Source organism: Ischnura elegans, chromosome 4, assembly GCF_921293095.1.
Source record: "Ischnura elegans chromosome 4, ioIscEleg1.1, whole genome shotgun sequence".
Lineage (NCBI taxonomy): Eukaryota > Metazoa > Arthropoda > Insecta > Odonata > Coenagrionidae > Ischnura > Ischnura elegans.
The window spans coordinates 36,375,922-36,393,603 of record NC_060249.1 but is presented as its reverse complement, the minus strand read 5'-3'; the positions used below and the strand labels follow the sequence as shown (position 1 = coordinate 36,393,603).

Sequence of the window (17,682 nt, the reverse complement as noted above, 5' to 3'; positions counted from 1 at the left end):
TTATTGGCTAGTGACCTTACAGCTCCCGCCACACGCCTTTTGAGTCGGCTTGCGAGGCAGTATGTAGATGAAGTTGTGGATCCCGATTTCTGCATACACCTTGCAAAATCACTCGCTACACACTCATAATTGGGTTCACTAGAATACTTCTTCCATATAACGGTCATAAATTACTCAAATAGCAATAAATCATTTCAGTACTCAAAATTTCACGCTGATTTATGACGTATATTTTTCATTTGATATTTGTCTTGTACTTTTCTTTCGCTGATACTTCTAGCTATAATTTCACAATAACCTCTCGTGTAGAGCCAGCTTCATATCCCTTGGGCACGAAAATTTCCGATAATATTCCGTCTAGGGAGTTTATATGTGGCCATTACCCACCGAATGTTTGCCTGCTTAACGACCTTTGGGTTAGAAGCCTAAGGCATGCTAGAACTAGCTCAACGTCAATGACAGGAGAATTTATGAGAATTTCTGATTGAGACACATTTTCAGTTCACTGAAATTCAGAGGTCAAACAATATTTTTTAGGTTCTTTTGAAATTACACAATCACTAGCGATGCATTGGTGCATTTGCTATCTATTTTACAGATTGGTAACAAGGAGGTACGCCGAAGTTTTTCTTATATTCGTTAGTATGCTGGTGTAACAGCTGTGAGTTTGAAAAGAACTTTTGAATAATTCTACTATCTGAGAAACCGTAACTACATCCTCGTCTACATAATACCCTGCGAGCCACCTCTAGGGTGTTTGGCAGGGGGTGATCGATCACCAGCATACAGCATGCAATAGGGGTCCCACATGCACACCTCACGATCAAAAAAGAACATTACGCATACTAACAAATTATTTATGAACTAGTTAAGCATGGAAGAAGGAGTTCTATATGAACACGAAATATTTTTTAAATGGTACCTTCCCATTACAATTTGATTGTCGTTTATGAAAGTGTTTTAAAGATCGATATAAAATAAAAGGTAGGTTGAAGGCAGTGTAAGAGATTATGGCGTTATGTAATTAACGTTTTGGAATTAAGTCAATAGTGAAAAATAAAAGAAGTACATCTATTCCACGATACAAAACTTTATTCTGATTTATACTTCGACGGCTCAATAATTATTTTCTAGGTGTCATTGCAATCAAGCCATGAAATTGATGGTTGAGCAATACTAACATGGGTGGGAAATAAATTTTTAAAGAATGTAATATACTACAAGATAATTTTTATTACCGGTGATGGTTGATCAAAGTCTTAACTTATTTCTTAAAAATTGCTAAGCTATGGAAGGTATAGTGCGCTCATGGTGAGTTTTCAATTTTTTTTAATCCCAAGTTTTCCAGGAAAATTTATCCTGAGAAAAAACAGAGAAGAGTTCATCATGACACTTCTAAGCATCAAATCATTTCCTTTAATCCAAGCCTACACCTACTTAGGTTTCCATTAGCCTAATATTTGTATAAGATGAAGGATCCTTGTTGACATTTTCCAGGAAAGAATTGAATCCATTGGTAACTCACTGCAATCCTAAATATCAGCTCAGAAACAGCCCAGAAGATAACACATACAAAATGGTGTCCTTTTTTATCAATTTTTTGGATTAACCCTTTATAAGAATCCGGATTTAATTACTGAATTTCTTTAATTCTCTGCTTGAAAAAAAAATCATTAAAGTTCCGTTTATTCACTCAAAAATATACCGACTAATCGTTACTCTGCACAATGTAAAGCGAAATAAACCTATCGTGCTTAAAAATTCAAAGAATTTAATTTTGCAATCTTTTAAGCGCATATGTGGGGCTTAGAAGCCAAGGGGTAGAAGTGATATTTTTTTTCTAAACAGAGTTACGTACAAAAATTAAGTAAAGAAAACAAGCGAGACGAACTACATATTTATTAGTGAATTTGATGTATTACTCGATGTCAGCACAGAACAGAGACTCACTCGTATCCCTTGTCCATGTAGAGTCTGTATATATATTATATCGATTTCTGTTTAGCTCTGTTTAGAAAAAAATCACTTGTACCCTTTGGTTCCTCAGGCCTTCATGTTTATGTTATCTTTTTTTAATTTAATTACATCGATGTTCATTTTCATGTATCATGCAGTTTTTTCCTGATTCAAGTTCCTCGTTCAATGAATTTACACCCAGCGTGATAATAGGGGCATAGTAAAAATATATTGTACCGCATTCTATGCCATTTATTTCATTGTGGCAGTCTTATTTCTCCCTTCAGAGAAATGACTAATGCGAACCATCGTGCGAAAACAAACAGAGTGTCCCTAACATTAGTGCTGATGTGTTTTTTTGCAGCCGCACTCTTTGCCCTCGCCTTCATTTCCATCGGAGGAGGTCACTCGGAGATGAAATCTGACACGGTGACTTTGGGGCGTGCGTAGACATTGAGATAAGGAGGAAGCAGGGGAAGGAGGTGGGACAGAGTAAAGCATTTGGGAGGTTTGGGGACGGAAAAAAAATGGTGGGGAAGGGTTAAGTTAAATGATGACTGGGAAACGAGTGAAGGATTGTTAGGAACCGAGATAAGTACCTACCCCACGACATGATGCCTTCGTCACTTGAAGAAGAGTATCCTGGAAGGAAAACATGAAGCAAAACGCATACAAGTAATTTTATTAGATTCACAAAGCTTAGCTCTAACGCAAGAAACCAAGATATAGTAAATAATATTTTCACTCCTAAATTGCTGGTGTATTTGATTGAGGTTTATTAATTGCCTTCTTAAAATTTAATTTGATTATAATTACATTAATTAGTTCTAATAACATAAGGTTAAGTCATTCCATTAAATCTTAAATAACCGTAGTATATAGTTAAAATACTTATAATAATATTATTTGATGATATCAAATTTAAAAAAATAGAATTTATTACAGTTCATAAGGCTATTTTTTCTAAGATATATATGAGGGTAACTTGTTTCACTACGGCCAAATACTGGTCTTTTGTTACACTATGTTCCAAGTTAAGAATGGACTTCCTTATCTAAAATTTACTTAAACTGTTTTAATTGTATAGTGATTGAATTTATAATAGTACTGGGACGATGCGCATGTCCTTTTTGCGTGTGTTTAGAGGCTATTTGTAAATATCTATAAATGCTGGCTTCTAGGTTATGACAAATTCAATAGCAGAATGAATAAAGTAAGATTGACTTAAGTTAACCTTATTTTAGTACATTTAATTGCTAGAGCGATAGTATGTACCTTAATATAATTTAGAATTCATTAGGGCATTCTGGGAACAAACTACTTCCGGTCAAATACCCACGATGGTGCCAAGTGAGATAGATATCCAAGATATAATTGAAGAGCATGCCCGATTACTTCTGGGATTTCGGCTTGTATGCTTACTGTACCAGCACAGCTTACACTTATGAAGATGTATGAATGTGAATAAGATCCACAGCAATCACAGAAGCACATTAAAGTGGCTAAGGAAAATTGCCAGCTATGAGGAACCAACAAGATTGAGAAAATAATTACTTATGAGTAAATAAAACACTGGACGTAATTGGATGGTTTCAAAATTATTGAAATGAACGGCCAATTAACAATGGGAAAGATACCACACACGAGCTCGTTAAATTCCTCCGCTCGTCTTTGCATTGGTATTCTCCTTGTTTCTGGAAAATTCTCTTTTGTTTGCATGATTCCCGTTAAATGAACTGAACCACTTCCACGAAGTAATCGGAGGCCCTTCATTTTCAAGCTGTTGAACAATGGAAGATGCCGTTTCTTATTCGCATCGAAAGATAATCCATTTCCTTTCAAAAATATAACGACTGTGAGGCTGGCTATTTTAAAAAGAGGTTTTGATGATCTTCCTTAACGACCAATTAAAATGATTCGTAAAAATTTCAGCGCTCCTTCACGTCTAACGAGAATGGAATGAATACAGACCCTGGTTTACATTAAATATACTTCATGAAGATAAATGCTGTCCAGAGGATACGGTACTGCCAGCCCAAAGTGCTCTTGGCTTTAAAAAGGAATAACTAAATAATATTAATGCTAGGACGCTCACAAGGTCTATAAGTCGTTCTTACAAGTTCTATAATTCTATCTTAAGACGCTTAGAAGTTCATCAAGTCTACGTATATCCTTAGCTTATACAAATGTCTAATCAACAAAAAACGTAGTACTGCGGTTTACTAATATTTGTCTTCTTTTATCTACATTTATCACGTTGAAATGCGGGAGAAGGAAAGTTTAAAACTCGGAATGAAGGCGTGCTTGTGTCTCAAATGGTATCGCATTTCCAAATAAACGCTCATTGATGGTATGTAAGAGCTGGAAGATCTCAGATTAAACTTAACCCACAAGGGGGAAGATACAAGATGGTCTCCGGGATCGACCAACATTTTCCTTGGAGATAGCGGGACGTCGCGTGTTCCTTGCCTTGCATCAAGGTCAGGAGGAAGAACTCAGCCTTGTGGAAGGTATAAATTCTGGAAGAGAACTTCTGAAACACTATTATGGTTAAATTCTTTACATTCAGAAAGTAATCGGCGACATCCACCAGAAAGACTTTTCACCCATTGCCAAGCAGAGGTAGCAGAACTTGGGAAATGAAAGAGAGTAAAACAAGTAATGTAAAGAGAAAGGAGAAAGACGATGAAAGGAGAAAGCAGAATAATGAGAACGAAATGAGAAAATGAAAGGCCGAAAAAAATTCTCTCTAAATAATTTACGCTAAATAACTCTCTCTAAGTTGTCGCGTACCTACGGTCAGTAACTCAACATGATTTGCCAAGTTGAAGTGTTATACCCACACGATTGATGAGTTATTTACAATAATATGTGCCTGCAATCAGCAGATCCTTTGCTGTGATATTACGGGCTCGTTTTTCTTAACCACGCTGTACTCCACACTACGAGAAGATGAAAGGAGATTGCTGGGAAATTAGTGGCTGGAGGCATTGGGAGATGTCTATCATCTAAGAAGAAGAGCCACTTTGGAATGGATTAATGCAATTGATTTGACCATATAAGTATTGTTTGTCGCACGCATACATACTTCCATTTTACAGATTGGTAAGTCAATCTGAAATTAGTATTTAGTGTACCTACTTCATACGGTATACATAAAGTTAAGGTTCGCATTCAAAATATGCACCAAAGCCCTTCTTTTCAAACTAATAACGTTTATAACGAGAACGAAAAGACTGCCAAAGTTGTGATTTCGTTGGGTGCGTGGCACGGAACTGGCTTTTACATTTGCATCAACAACTAAAATACTGACTTTCTGAATAAGATAAAACTTCGCATAACTGTTTTATCATTAAGCCTTTAACTTCTATATTAAAAAAAACGATATATCAATTCATTTAGTAGCAAAAATATTATATATATTGTGCCGTAACCTGAAAAATGCGCTATAATTCTGTATATGAGCGATTATTTAAACTATTGTAAACAAAAAAAAGCTTACATACCATAAGAAAACTAAGATATCAATGAGCTTTCATGCGATGAACATTCTTTGAGCTTTTAATTTCCGTGCTCGGGTGATGGAATTTCGCAGCGTAGAGAGAGATTTGGCTGACCCATGACTATGATACATGGATAAACCCTTGCAAGAAATCGGATTATGAAGTTTGCGATAACATTAGCGAACATTTTTCACCGCGATCCACTATAAATCATAATCGATACCTCCACTGCACAAACGCTCAACAATCCCCCACGGAATTAGATCCGCTTATCTAGTACTTCTAGGTCTACTAGATGAGCGAATTTGATTCTGTGGGCGATTGTTGAAGTTTGTGCGGTGGAGGTATTGTAATCTTTTGTGAAATGTTTCGGTGAAAAAATACTCTGTCGTGGAAATGGCGTCAAATTTGCTGGTCAAGAAACTCAAGGCTTAACGTTCTGTGGCTCATGACAGTGGCGTAACCACGGGAGGCGTTTTCCGGGAGGGGTTCCCCCACCCCCTTGAACTCTTAAAAGAGGCGCCAAAAACGTCACATACTTCGTTCTAATAATTACTCTTGCAAAAATGCTGTTTTTGAGTCCTAAAAATCGCATTTCCTATCCCAAAATTTTCTCTGAACCCCTCTATACCCTGGGATTTTATCCATACAACCCGGATGGGCCCCGTATTTCCGGAAACGCCCCCGCCCATTTCAAAGTCCTGGCTACACTACTCAGGGACGCAGCAAGGAATTAAGGCTGGGGGGAGAGGTTTAGGTGCAACTAATACCGGTGTGTGTGGGGGTATGGACTACTCACCTGGATAAGCGGTAAGTGCGGAATTTTAAGATAAGCGGTTCAAAATGGTGAGTTTTTCGGCTCACTGAGGGATATTTTATTAATCCATGCACTATTTTATTAGTAATATCAATCCAATTAAGTAAAATGGATTAAACTTAAAAATTTCTCTGAGCTCTAGGGGGGGGCTTTAACCCCCAAAACCCCCCCTCGCTGCGCCACTGACGCCACTGGCTAAAGGGATCTCATACAGTAAGGAATGATGGAGTTACTGAAGGGCTCGGCCTACACGACTTCACAGGACACGAAAAGAATGGAAGTTTTCACGCATACGGACTCAACGCAGACGGATGAAGAGCTCCAATGATCTCAGCCTCCTCCAATTCTCGAAGTCGGGAGAGACTTTTTTTTAAATAATGCACGCGGCGAGAAATGAATGGATAAATAAATGAGATCCAGAAGAAAGGGGAAAAAACTAATAAAAAGAATGAGTGTATGAAAGAAAGGGGTATGTAAGGAGTGAGAGGTTCGGCGAGGGACTGAAATGCTTTGTGGAGGGGGTCGAGGGGGTTCTCTGATGCAGGGAAAAAGAATGTAAAGCCGTTTGGGAACGGAGGAGGGAGAATATTTGGAGAGCAAGAAAAAGGGCCAATGAAGCTTGGAAAGAGGGAGCAAGTAAAAAATACGAGTATAGTTGAAAAGATGTGACGAAATAGGTGCACTCGATTAACTCAGCCATTCCAATCCCTGGACTCCAGGTTCAGTTAAGATCCTTTGCAGCGGCATAGCGAGAGGGGAGGTCCGGGGGGTCCGAACCCCCCCGAAATATAAAACACAATTACTTCACTTCGTATGTAAGAAAACAAAGTATTGAAAAATCATGAATTTGGATATAGTTGGAGAAATCTCACGATTACAAGGTGTCTCTATTTTTTCAATCGTAGGTATTTACGGGCGTTGACGCCGCTCCAGCATCCTTCAACGCAGAACAACACGAGTGGGCATTGCGAGAGTAAAGGTACCGAAAGTTTCTAAGCACGATCCATTTCTTCATTTTTACACTCATTACATCACAACACTTTAATAAATTTTATTTCATCCTCGTCTTCCTCTCAACAGCCAACTTTTAAGGCCGTTTTACGCAGGGCACGGAAACGGGGGTTTTGCGCAGGTTAGAACTGCTTAAATTTCTAAAATCGCGTGGAATTGTGCGAATACATGAACGAAATTACAACGGGCTTTTTTTTCATTTCACGTCCACGAATTCTAGCAATACACCCCTTTAAACGACGCAATTTTGACTGCGCCTTCGTACACACGTCAGATTGTGCAAGCAGGTGCATACGTGCCCCGTGTAAAATGGCATTCACTCATGCCACAGCCATCTTTCCCTCTCTGCCTCGTTCCAAAAACTATCCCAATTACTTATCCACTCCCTATTGACCCACAGGTGCTTTTTCTTCCCTCTTTTCTTCTTTTTTCCTTTCCCCGTCAGCCTTCAACGTTTTCTTTGCTTCCCTCGTCTAGACTCCTTCCTTCTCCCCCTTCCCTTTCTGTCCCATTCAGACCACTGTTCCCCTTCACAAGGCTGTTCTTCCTTATTTTTTGTTTTATGTTTTCTCTTTTTCCAATTCCCTCCTGTCCTGACGTCCCCTTCCTCCATGTCTCGCCTCCTCCTCCACGTGTAAAGGTCCTGGCCTCACCAGACCGTCATATCTCTCAAGGGCCTCGGATGTGGGAGGAACGTGTTCGAACCTGCCGTTAGCATATGGCTGCCCTCGGAGACGCGAAAATGTTTTATTGGTTCGATGAGCTTCGAATCTAGTATATTTTGCAAGCTTAACACTAGTTGCTGAAGTTCTAGCTCTCTCAGACCCGGAAATTCAATCCAACTCATTAATGCCCAGATAATATTTTCTTATACAATTATCATTAAAATTTATAATATTTCTTTCCAAAGGTAACTTTTTCGGGAAAAATAATTTTAAAAAATATGATGCGAGATAAAACAATGTTTATTTTGTTATTGCTGGCAAACTTAAGTTATCAAAAAAGTTCCACAGTTCAGAAATCACAGAGTGCAGTACAGATCAGAAAAACTTTTTCACAGCGGCATTATACGGATGCGCACACCGCAACAACATTCAGTGGAAAATGAGTTAAATATGAGTCGACTTTCTCTGCCCAAGTTCAGCATCGAAAATGGTTGATTTACAGTAGGAAAAGGCAAAATCATGTGCCAAGAACATTATAAAAACACCCCGGAACATATGCCGCTGATGTGCATGAAAACAGACGGTATATAACTTGTTCATAACTTTAGTTCTGAACTAATTTTTTTTTCCCTTCTAGAGGGGGGAATGGCATCCCTTTGCCCCCCGCTGGGTGCACCCATGATTCGAAATAAATACAATATCATAAGATCCTTTCCTCTCCCATTTCGAACATGTATGGTTCTCGGGATGGGTGGTTTGGATTCGCGAGTGGTTAATTGAAGATAGGTTGATTGACGAGGCGCTGCTTGGCGAGGACTCGGTTGGTTAGATGTTGGCCGGCGATGGGTGGAAGTGGTAAAGGCGGGTGGGGTAGAGGTGGGTAAAGTGGGAGAGGGTGAGGAAAGTAAGGGGAAATAGGAAGGGTCAGTATTCAGAAGAACATCTATCGGCGATGGAGGTGGTATTTGTGTGTTGGGTGGTGGTGGTGGAGTATAGATGACAATAACAGGACAGCTTGGAGCTCTTCGAACGCCAAATATTTTTTCGAAATAGTCCTCTCTAGATACACCATTTCTCTCCTCCTTCTTCCTCCCAGGGGAGCAACCTGTAAGAGCGAAGACAAGTATCAATACATATTTAACACATCCATTTTTCCACCAGCGCTTAGTTTTTCTATTATATTTTTCGATTATCAAAATTATAATGAATCCACGGTGGAATTAATTTTAAAATATTCACCGGTTATAATGCTTATTTCACGGTAAAACGGGATTAAAATTTTCAAAAACTTTCGGTTTTATATACTTAAGCTAAAATGCGGAGCTTCTCTCAATCTCAGTTACTTTGCGAAAGCTGTTAGGTGCTGAGTTCCCCAATCCCGCAATACGTTCATTCCCAACGCAATCACGACGCGGTGAAACCCGGAATATACAGCCTGCATTACCAGCGCACCGCGGAAGCCTAATCTATCACACCGGAGTACGCCGAAAACATACGAATATATTTAGCCGGTAGCTTGTACATGGTTTGTGTTTACGTTTACGAAAACGAATAAAATTAAACTCGATGTTCTTTACGTATTTTTATAAGAATATAAAATTTTAATTACCCATCTATCCTTTAACTGAAACAAAAAATATACATGTTCTGGATTTATAGAAGAATTTTAATTTATCAAAATAGGATGTAATTATTTTCTTGCCAAGTTTTTTAATGAAAATATTATTGTGCATTCCGTGGATATTTGTGCCAGAGCCGCACTTAAGGAGCCAAAGAGCCACATGCACCTCTGGAGCCGAACTTTGGCGATTAATGACTCGGGCCATAATTTCCTACGTCACGCAATCATTTGAGACGCCCTTTTCCATGTTTAAAAAGCTCAAGTAAAGTAAATGACCTCACCGCAAAATGCATCATCATACGACGCCGCAAGCAACCTCAAAGGCGTGTGGCGGAGGGTGTTAGGACACCAGCCGTTTACCCATAAAAAGCAAATGCTCTAAGGAAATTACGCCGAGCATTAATCAAAGTCATTTATCGTTCGGGGGGAAAATGTTCCCTTACCTATCCGTCCGGATAAATATCTCTCTTCATTTATTTTTTTCTGTCGGATCCAGTGGCGGAGCGTGCATGTTAGCAACTGCACACCAAAAGATGAATGAATTATAAAAGAAAACTATGCATTCCTTTGCCAAAGAAAGATAAAAATCCTGTCCACATACAGATGCTCAAGGCTCATGAAGCTCCAAACGCTACTGCTATCTCTTAGGTGATTTCACCGCTCTACAAGGGTGCGATCCCGTGGCATCGGGCCGGCCGCATATTCGGTCTTCGAGATCGCCTGTGGGTGCTCTGGAGGGACGTGGCATGCCATGTTCAAATGGGTGCTGGGAGCAGACTCAACACGGCGCGAGTGCCGTCGCGACGCGCATATTTTGAGAGTAACTCGCAGTCGCAGGTAGTGTGGCGGTGTAGCTGCCACCTACACTACCTGCGCTCAGGATCCTAGTCCGTTCATCATCGTATATCTTCTCTAATGCACACCCTTGTATATATAACAACCAGCCGCCACTCGTCGGACCTGCAAATATAAGGGGGCTCTAAGATGATGTTGTCCGTGTGCTCTGAAAGAACCCTATTCTCAAGCAATCTCACAATAAGCCTAGCACGGAGGCTGCGATTCTAGCGGCTCCCAGTCCTAATTATTTTAACATCTATCAAAATGCTATTCCACTGGTAACCCTCAAGCTTACGTCATCAAGATAACACGCAATTTTTTGATAATTTACCTCTGTATGTAAAATTTTGACGTATTCTCATGGCATATCACTACAATTGAATTTTCATAAGTAACAGACGCAGATAGATTCTTGGATTTCCAATTGCTATCATTGGTAGTGAATTTAAAAATGGGTCTTACACATTTTTTTATAATAGAGATTCTTGTAGACAGAGTTCCGTGGAGCGATTTTCTCAGGCTATTATGCAATCGATTCACGATAAATTCATCAAATGACATCGCTACAGTAAGTTTTATACGTGTTTATGAAATTTCTGGGCTTTTAGCCAATTTTATACGAGGAAGTGTGGACGTGTTATGTCGCATCCATGACGCATTTATCTTCAAGATAGAAGCAGATAGTGCTACCGTGTGAAGGGTCATAGGGAAAAGGCATAGAGGTGAGCCCACATTTCTTAACTTATATTTTTATTTGGAGAGTAATTAATACCATGACACCACACGCATAATCTCCACGTTAATATCCATCGACTCACTTCATTTTCCTCTTGCATAACGGCATGGTTTCAACAGAAGGATCGCTAACTCCTTGGATGCATACAGCACATGCATAAATAATGGATTAATTTTTATTTTCTGTTGTAACACATATATGTGTGTAAGATTTTATTTCCAAGGTAATGTATTAACACACCCTCGGTGTGAATACGATTCCAATTGCGCATGATGCAATTATGACTTGAACAATAATATTTTCTCATGGCAAGGGATTACAACCGTTTCGAGTCGAATTCCGTGAAAGAACAAACATGAAAACCTCCCAGCTGTGCAAGAGCGTAATGCAGCGCAACTTGTTTATTACGGCCGTGTCGTCATTCGTTCCTAAGCCCCGCCAAACTTAAAGTGTAAGCATTGATAAAACCTCGGACTTGTCGTCAATAGATTCCAATACCCCGCATATCATGTCAACAAAATTCGGCTCCAAGCAACGAAGGACTGTCCAAAAGAAAATTTGAGATTTTTCAGCAGCAGGACTTCATTTAAACGTGCTGGCAAGTTTTGAAGTTTATTAACTTACTGTATTGTGCCTTTACAAAAACATTGTACCGTATTTATTGCATAAAAGCACTTCATTTTTGTGACTTTTTTACATAAAATTTAAATAGCACAACGCTATTACTCGTAAATTTAGGTGTATTTACAACGATAATCTCAGTAAAGTATGCATTTATGAAAAATCGTAACTTTTTATTCATCCTGCGTTATTAATCAATTACTTAAATAACCCTTTTATAAAATAACCTTTGTATAGTGTCACTCTGATTTAGCGTAAATAATTGCGTGATCCCTTAAATGACGTTACAACCAAGTTACACTGTAGTTAAAAGAGAATTGGCAATATTTCCATAGAGTTTATTTTAACACAATCCCTTTCGTTACCACAATATCTACATACTACCCCGCAAGCCGCCTAAAAAGCCGCGTGGCAGTGGGTAGGAGTATGACGCCAGCCGTCTACAAATAAAAAGCAAATGCTCAAACAAGATTTCGACAAGCATTTATTTAAGTCCCTTATGTTTCGGGGGAAAAACTAATTCCAATGTCCATCCGTTCGGCTAAACATCTCTCTTCATTTATCGCCTCTATCGGACTTGCAAATATAGTGGGGTTCTAAGATGATGTTCTCCGTATCGCAACTAAATATATCAATTCTCAATTGTTCAAGCAATCTAAGCCTAGCGCGCAGCCTCCGGGTCTACAATGGCTCCCAGCCTAATTCGCACTACCTAATTCATCTGGGTAACACTGTCTGTACGCCCATAGCAGTTTTTGACGAAACGCGCAGCCTTCCTTTGTATTTTATTCAGTTCACGGATTTGGGCTTTATGCAGTAACAACAGTAGGGCTCTTGATACTGTTGTTGTAACAACGGAATAACATCCAATGACACATGTATTCTTACGTTTTACATCGCGTGCTTCGTCGTTGATTACATTCTAATGAGTAACCCTTCCCTCAACGGATAGGTCTATGAACGATGTTATAAAGGATGGCAAATGAAACGAAAATGTTTCGTTTCGACTCGGAGGGAAACGAAAATAAGAGGCCTAGGTTTAGTTTTGTTCCCGCACGAAATTAAAATCACCAAGGAGCTTAGTTAACTCCCGGGAATGAGGCTAAATCAATCGAAACTCCGCTGCTCATAGTTAAGTTTCCATCTCAAAAGTTGAGTAGAGGGGGATAAGAGAGAAGAGTTTGGACCCATTACGATTGACATGCGTGTAGAGAAGTTAAAACATCGAGCTTAAAAATCGAATGGCCAGTTTGCGTTCACCGTTCTCCTGTTAGTGGTAAAAATATGAGTGTCCCATGCATCTAATGGTGGTAGGCCGTACCTCTACTTCAATTAACCATATTTCCCACACACATTGTGTTTGTGTCGAAACTAAACTGTTCAAAGGTGAAGCACGTGCTCCCTCTGGTGCAAAACATTTTATATCTTCGTTTCGTTTCGTCCCAGAGTTTTAGCTTGGTTTCGACCCGAAGTAGTTTTGACTCTGATTTCGTTTCGAGCCTGAGTTTAACTCCCCAGGTTTAAATCCATTCCGTTTCGTTTCTACATTTCGCTCCTGGGAACGAAACTATTGAAATTTTTACTGGTTTTGACTTCCGTTTCGTTTCACTTGCCATCCCTTGTTATAACCCGGACGTCTGATTACGTTACGAACAAAAAAAGTGGGCAGTAACTCTGGCGAATTATTTCATTCTGAGGGAATGACTGTATGAGGAGTGTTTTCTTTTCGTCATGTAGCTGAACTTACCTTTTTATGCACCAAATTCGTTCAATGAGATTGCGATTTCTAGTCTAAGTGAACCTCTTTTCTGATGAAGGTCACTCGGGTAACTTCGCTGGTCGGTTGAATCATCTTCTCAAAAGTTTCCACTGATTGGACCTTTCTATATTATATGAGCTCCGCGCCGAAAGTTTAAAAGGACCAGGGTCCGAAAGGTAATGAGATTTCTAGGTATCACACTCAGTCCTGGCGGACGACAGCACAGTTAGTTATCGAAATTGCCGGCCTCGGTGGCGGTGGGGTAAAGTCCTCGCCTGCCAAACCGTAGGTCGTGGGTTCGAATCCCGCCTGGGTAGGTGATCCCTATCCAGGGCATGGATGTTTGTGTTGTAATTTGTTAATATTGTAAATCCTCGTTGTAAAAGGCCGTCATGTGCAGTTTACGGGGAATTTGATAATAAATAAATAAATGTTGGAAAAGTTGAATCAACTGATCCGGAAACAACTGATTTATAACAGAGTTAGAACGCGTGCAAAGAAGAGCTGCCAGGTATGTGAAAGGTCGTTACGATAGTCTTGTTAGTGTAACTGACCTCTTACATAAACTAGGATGGGAATCTCTGTCGGACCGTAGATTGAAAAATAGACTAAACCTTTTAGATAAATTCAAGAGCAGTGTCTTTTCTGACGAAGTTAACCATATCTTGCGGACGCCAACGTACTACGGAAGATCAGATCATATAAATAAAGTAAGAGAGATAGATTGCAGAACAGACAGATTCCGAATGTCATTTTTTCCACGATCAATAAGAGATTATAACGGCAGCAATAGAACGCGTAAATAGATTGCCTGACTTGTAGTGTAGCCTACTAACCTATGTAAAACTTACTGCATGTTTCTGAATTTCTATTCTATATTCTATTTCTAACAGCATATAGTAGTATAGTTTGTTATTATACGGGACGTTTCTTGGACGGTGTGGTGTGCATGTGGGAGTCCAAATGCATGCTGCATGCTGGTGATTGATCACCCCCTGCCAAACACCCTAGAGGTGGCTCGCAGGGTAATTTGTAGATGTTGTAGATGTAGATGAAAGTTACCCGAGAGACCTTCATCAGCACAACCCACTGGGAAAACCTGGATAAAATTCTAACACAACACTGATTCATTAGAAAATACCATATATTCACATTAAACCGTAGAAATTCATTCGTATTGTTGAAATCGAAAAATAATTTAGGTAACTACGTATTGAGTGCATCTTAAAGTAGTAGTAATTTTACTTTAAATAATGTTTAAAATAGTTATTACTTAGCTAATACAGCTTGATGCCGTCTGATCTTAACACACATGAACGGGCAGGCATCAATCCTGTTAATCATCAAACGGACGACAAAAATGTACGAGTGGACGAAATTAAACATCCCGATCGTCATCTGTTTTTCAGTACTCTTTCATTCGGTCCCTCCTCTTCGCGCACTGGGATGTGCACACATGGTTCGTAATTTTCGACCGTCCTTTCTCCGCTCCTTCACATTTCATCGAATAAATTTCTCCGACTTTATATCAACCTGCGATTTCACGGTCCATGCCCTCCGTTAAATTGCTTCCATGGGGCCGAGTGTGCATACGACTGCATACAAGGGTTTTTTCCCAGACATGGGTCGCCGTCCGAGGAACTTAAATCCTCTAGAAAACTTTTTTTATGCGTCACCGAACCACTTTTCCACTCCGAAGTGCAATCCATCACTCCCTTCGCTGGAAATCCGAATTATTTTTGTGCACTCTTTTTAGATGGCCACACGAAGTAACTGGAGCCCAGGCAAACGTTAATAAGCGGAGATGTTTGCGATTCGTCTCTTTTTTTCCGGTCCAATGGCATTCATTCAATCATTTACATATGCTGAAGAAAGACTGAGACCAAGGTTCCATAACCTGAGAGAAAATCCTTCCTACATAGAGGAATAAAGGAGTGGAATGACCTACCTGAAGTTATTTTTAGGATCTTTCCTGCAAATGCGAAAATTTTTAGGAAGAAGTGTGCATCACTAATTGACTAATTACATAATGGTTTAAAAGGGAGAGTGTGAAATTGGGTCAATGTTCATTTTTTAGTTGTAGTACATTAGAATTAATGTATTTAATGGATTATTTGCAATTGGTTTATTGGGACAATGTTAAATTCTTAGTTGTATGAGATTAGAATTAGTGTATTATTTTTACCATGGATATCTATTCTGTTTCTATGTATTGTTCATAATTTGTTATTCATGTACATCTAATGCTGCCACCAGGCAATACCCTACTTGCAGTAATGTATAATAATAATAATAACCTTTCCACCTCTGCGATCCGTCATTTCAAATGTTGGCAAAGCTACACGGATCGCAGAGTCTATTTGAATTATAAAAAAAGATAACAGAAGAACGGAGAGGGTAGTGATCTCTTGCAGCATGTGCAATTATTTGCTTAATTTAATGTATTATTGCAGGAAATAATCGTTAATCAAAAAGCAGCCTACGATTATGGACTCGACTGAAAAGGGACGCAAAAAAGCAGTAATTCCACAGGAAAAAAATCATTTGCATAAATCTGAATTATTAGGAATCGAGCCATTCCACCGTCACGCACGGGACATTTGTACTAATTTTTACAACTTTAAAATATTATTTCTGCTTCAAATATTTCTTGTATTTCATTGAAACAGCTATAGATTGTTAGGTGTAGGCCTAAACTATTCTTCAAGCTATAGTTTTGGATTTAACACTTTATTATAACTGTTGCAAGAAAGAATAAGTGCCTGTTACGTATGGGACAAGCTGGGTCAACCACTTGTTTGGCTCATGTTATGAAAAATTATATTTCAGCTCAATTAGAATTTTCGCAATGCTGTGCTATTTTTTTCATATACCTTAAAAATGATGCTTCAGGTATTATGACACTTAAGGTTAAAAGTTATTGAAAACAGGCAGAGTTAACATGGTCCAAAACTCACTTATCAGAAAAGCTTACTAAGCCGATTACAATAGAAGAAGATCATGTTTATAAGCATTATTCTCTTGATCAATTAAATTGTCTTAGCTTAGCTTAATTATAATACAATTAATATATAAAAATATTATACAACTACTAAAATCTTGTTACCGTGGTATTAATAAAAAATATAATGAGAAAGACACTAGAGTTCATACTTCAAGATCTTTAATGTAAAATTTATATGGTCCTCTGTTGTTCATCACTGTAGGAGAAGAAATAACTTTAATCACCTCTCTCTTTATTGTATGCAATACAATCTGGCGGTATTGGCCATTTATAATGCCCTGGAGGACCGGTGGGTACCATTGGGGTGCAGCTAGGAATTAGGGCTAGGGGGGGTTTTAGGCGCAACTAATAGTGGGGATCTGGGGGGCATGGAATACCTGCCAGGGCAAGCAGGAGGTGCAGGGGCCCTTCCCTAGAAAATTTTTAAGAGAAATGGTGCAAAATGGGGATTTTTACGGCTTTCTGAGGTAATATTAATCCAATTACCTAAATTAGATTAAGATCAAAAATTTATCTGAGCTCTTGGGGGGGAATTTATCCCCCAAACCTCCCCCCCTCGCTGCGCCACTGGGTACCATGACTGTACCTCACAGTTGCTTCTCTGAGACAATTTCTGTGATTTCGCCTCAAAATAAATCGCCATTATATTGTACTGGAACCCACTGACCTCTAAATTCTGTCTTTACTTCAACAAATAGGTCTAAATTCAAGTTAATATCTTTAACATTTTTCTGTCCTGAAAAACTTTTGTGTTGCATATCACGTGAAAGCTAAGGATATCTAGTGCTGTTTGAACTTTGTCCCAAGGCTTTACATTGATGATTTTGTCATTTATATAATCTCCTCCAGCATAATATACCTTGAACAAACAAATGTTGAACAACAATATAATACAACTTGTCTTTGAAGAAAAAACTTCTGAAGCAACTGCTGCAAAAACCTTGGCAGATAAAATAGAGCAGCATTTTCATCCTCAACTAGTCTCTTGACATTCAGTCAGTTCTCCAGAATTGAATTCAGGAGAACTGATGTGAGCTGGATTTTTTAGCTTAAGTTTGCCTCCTCTTCACTGTCGTTTTGTCCCTTTTATACTTTTTCTTTGTCAGTAATATTTTCTCTCTGCTTTTTTCTTAATTAATTTATTGTCTTCCT

At 38.9% G+C, this 17,682-nt stretch overlaps 1 long non-coding RNA gene across 1 annotated transcript in view; it reads right to left on the bottom strand.

Annotated features, from left to right (window-relative positions):
* Positions 1 to 8,236: 8,236 nt before the first annotated feature.
* Positions 8,237 to 17,682, bottom strand: part of LOC124156851 — a 60,490-nt gene continuing 51,044 nt past the window's right edge. Inside the window, exon 2 of the long non-coding RNA XR_006864409.1 lies at positions 8,237 to 9,057. This is a non-coding gene — a long non-coding RNA (uncharacterized LOC124156851). The remainder of the gene's footprint in view (positions 9,058 to 17,682) is intronic.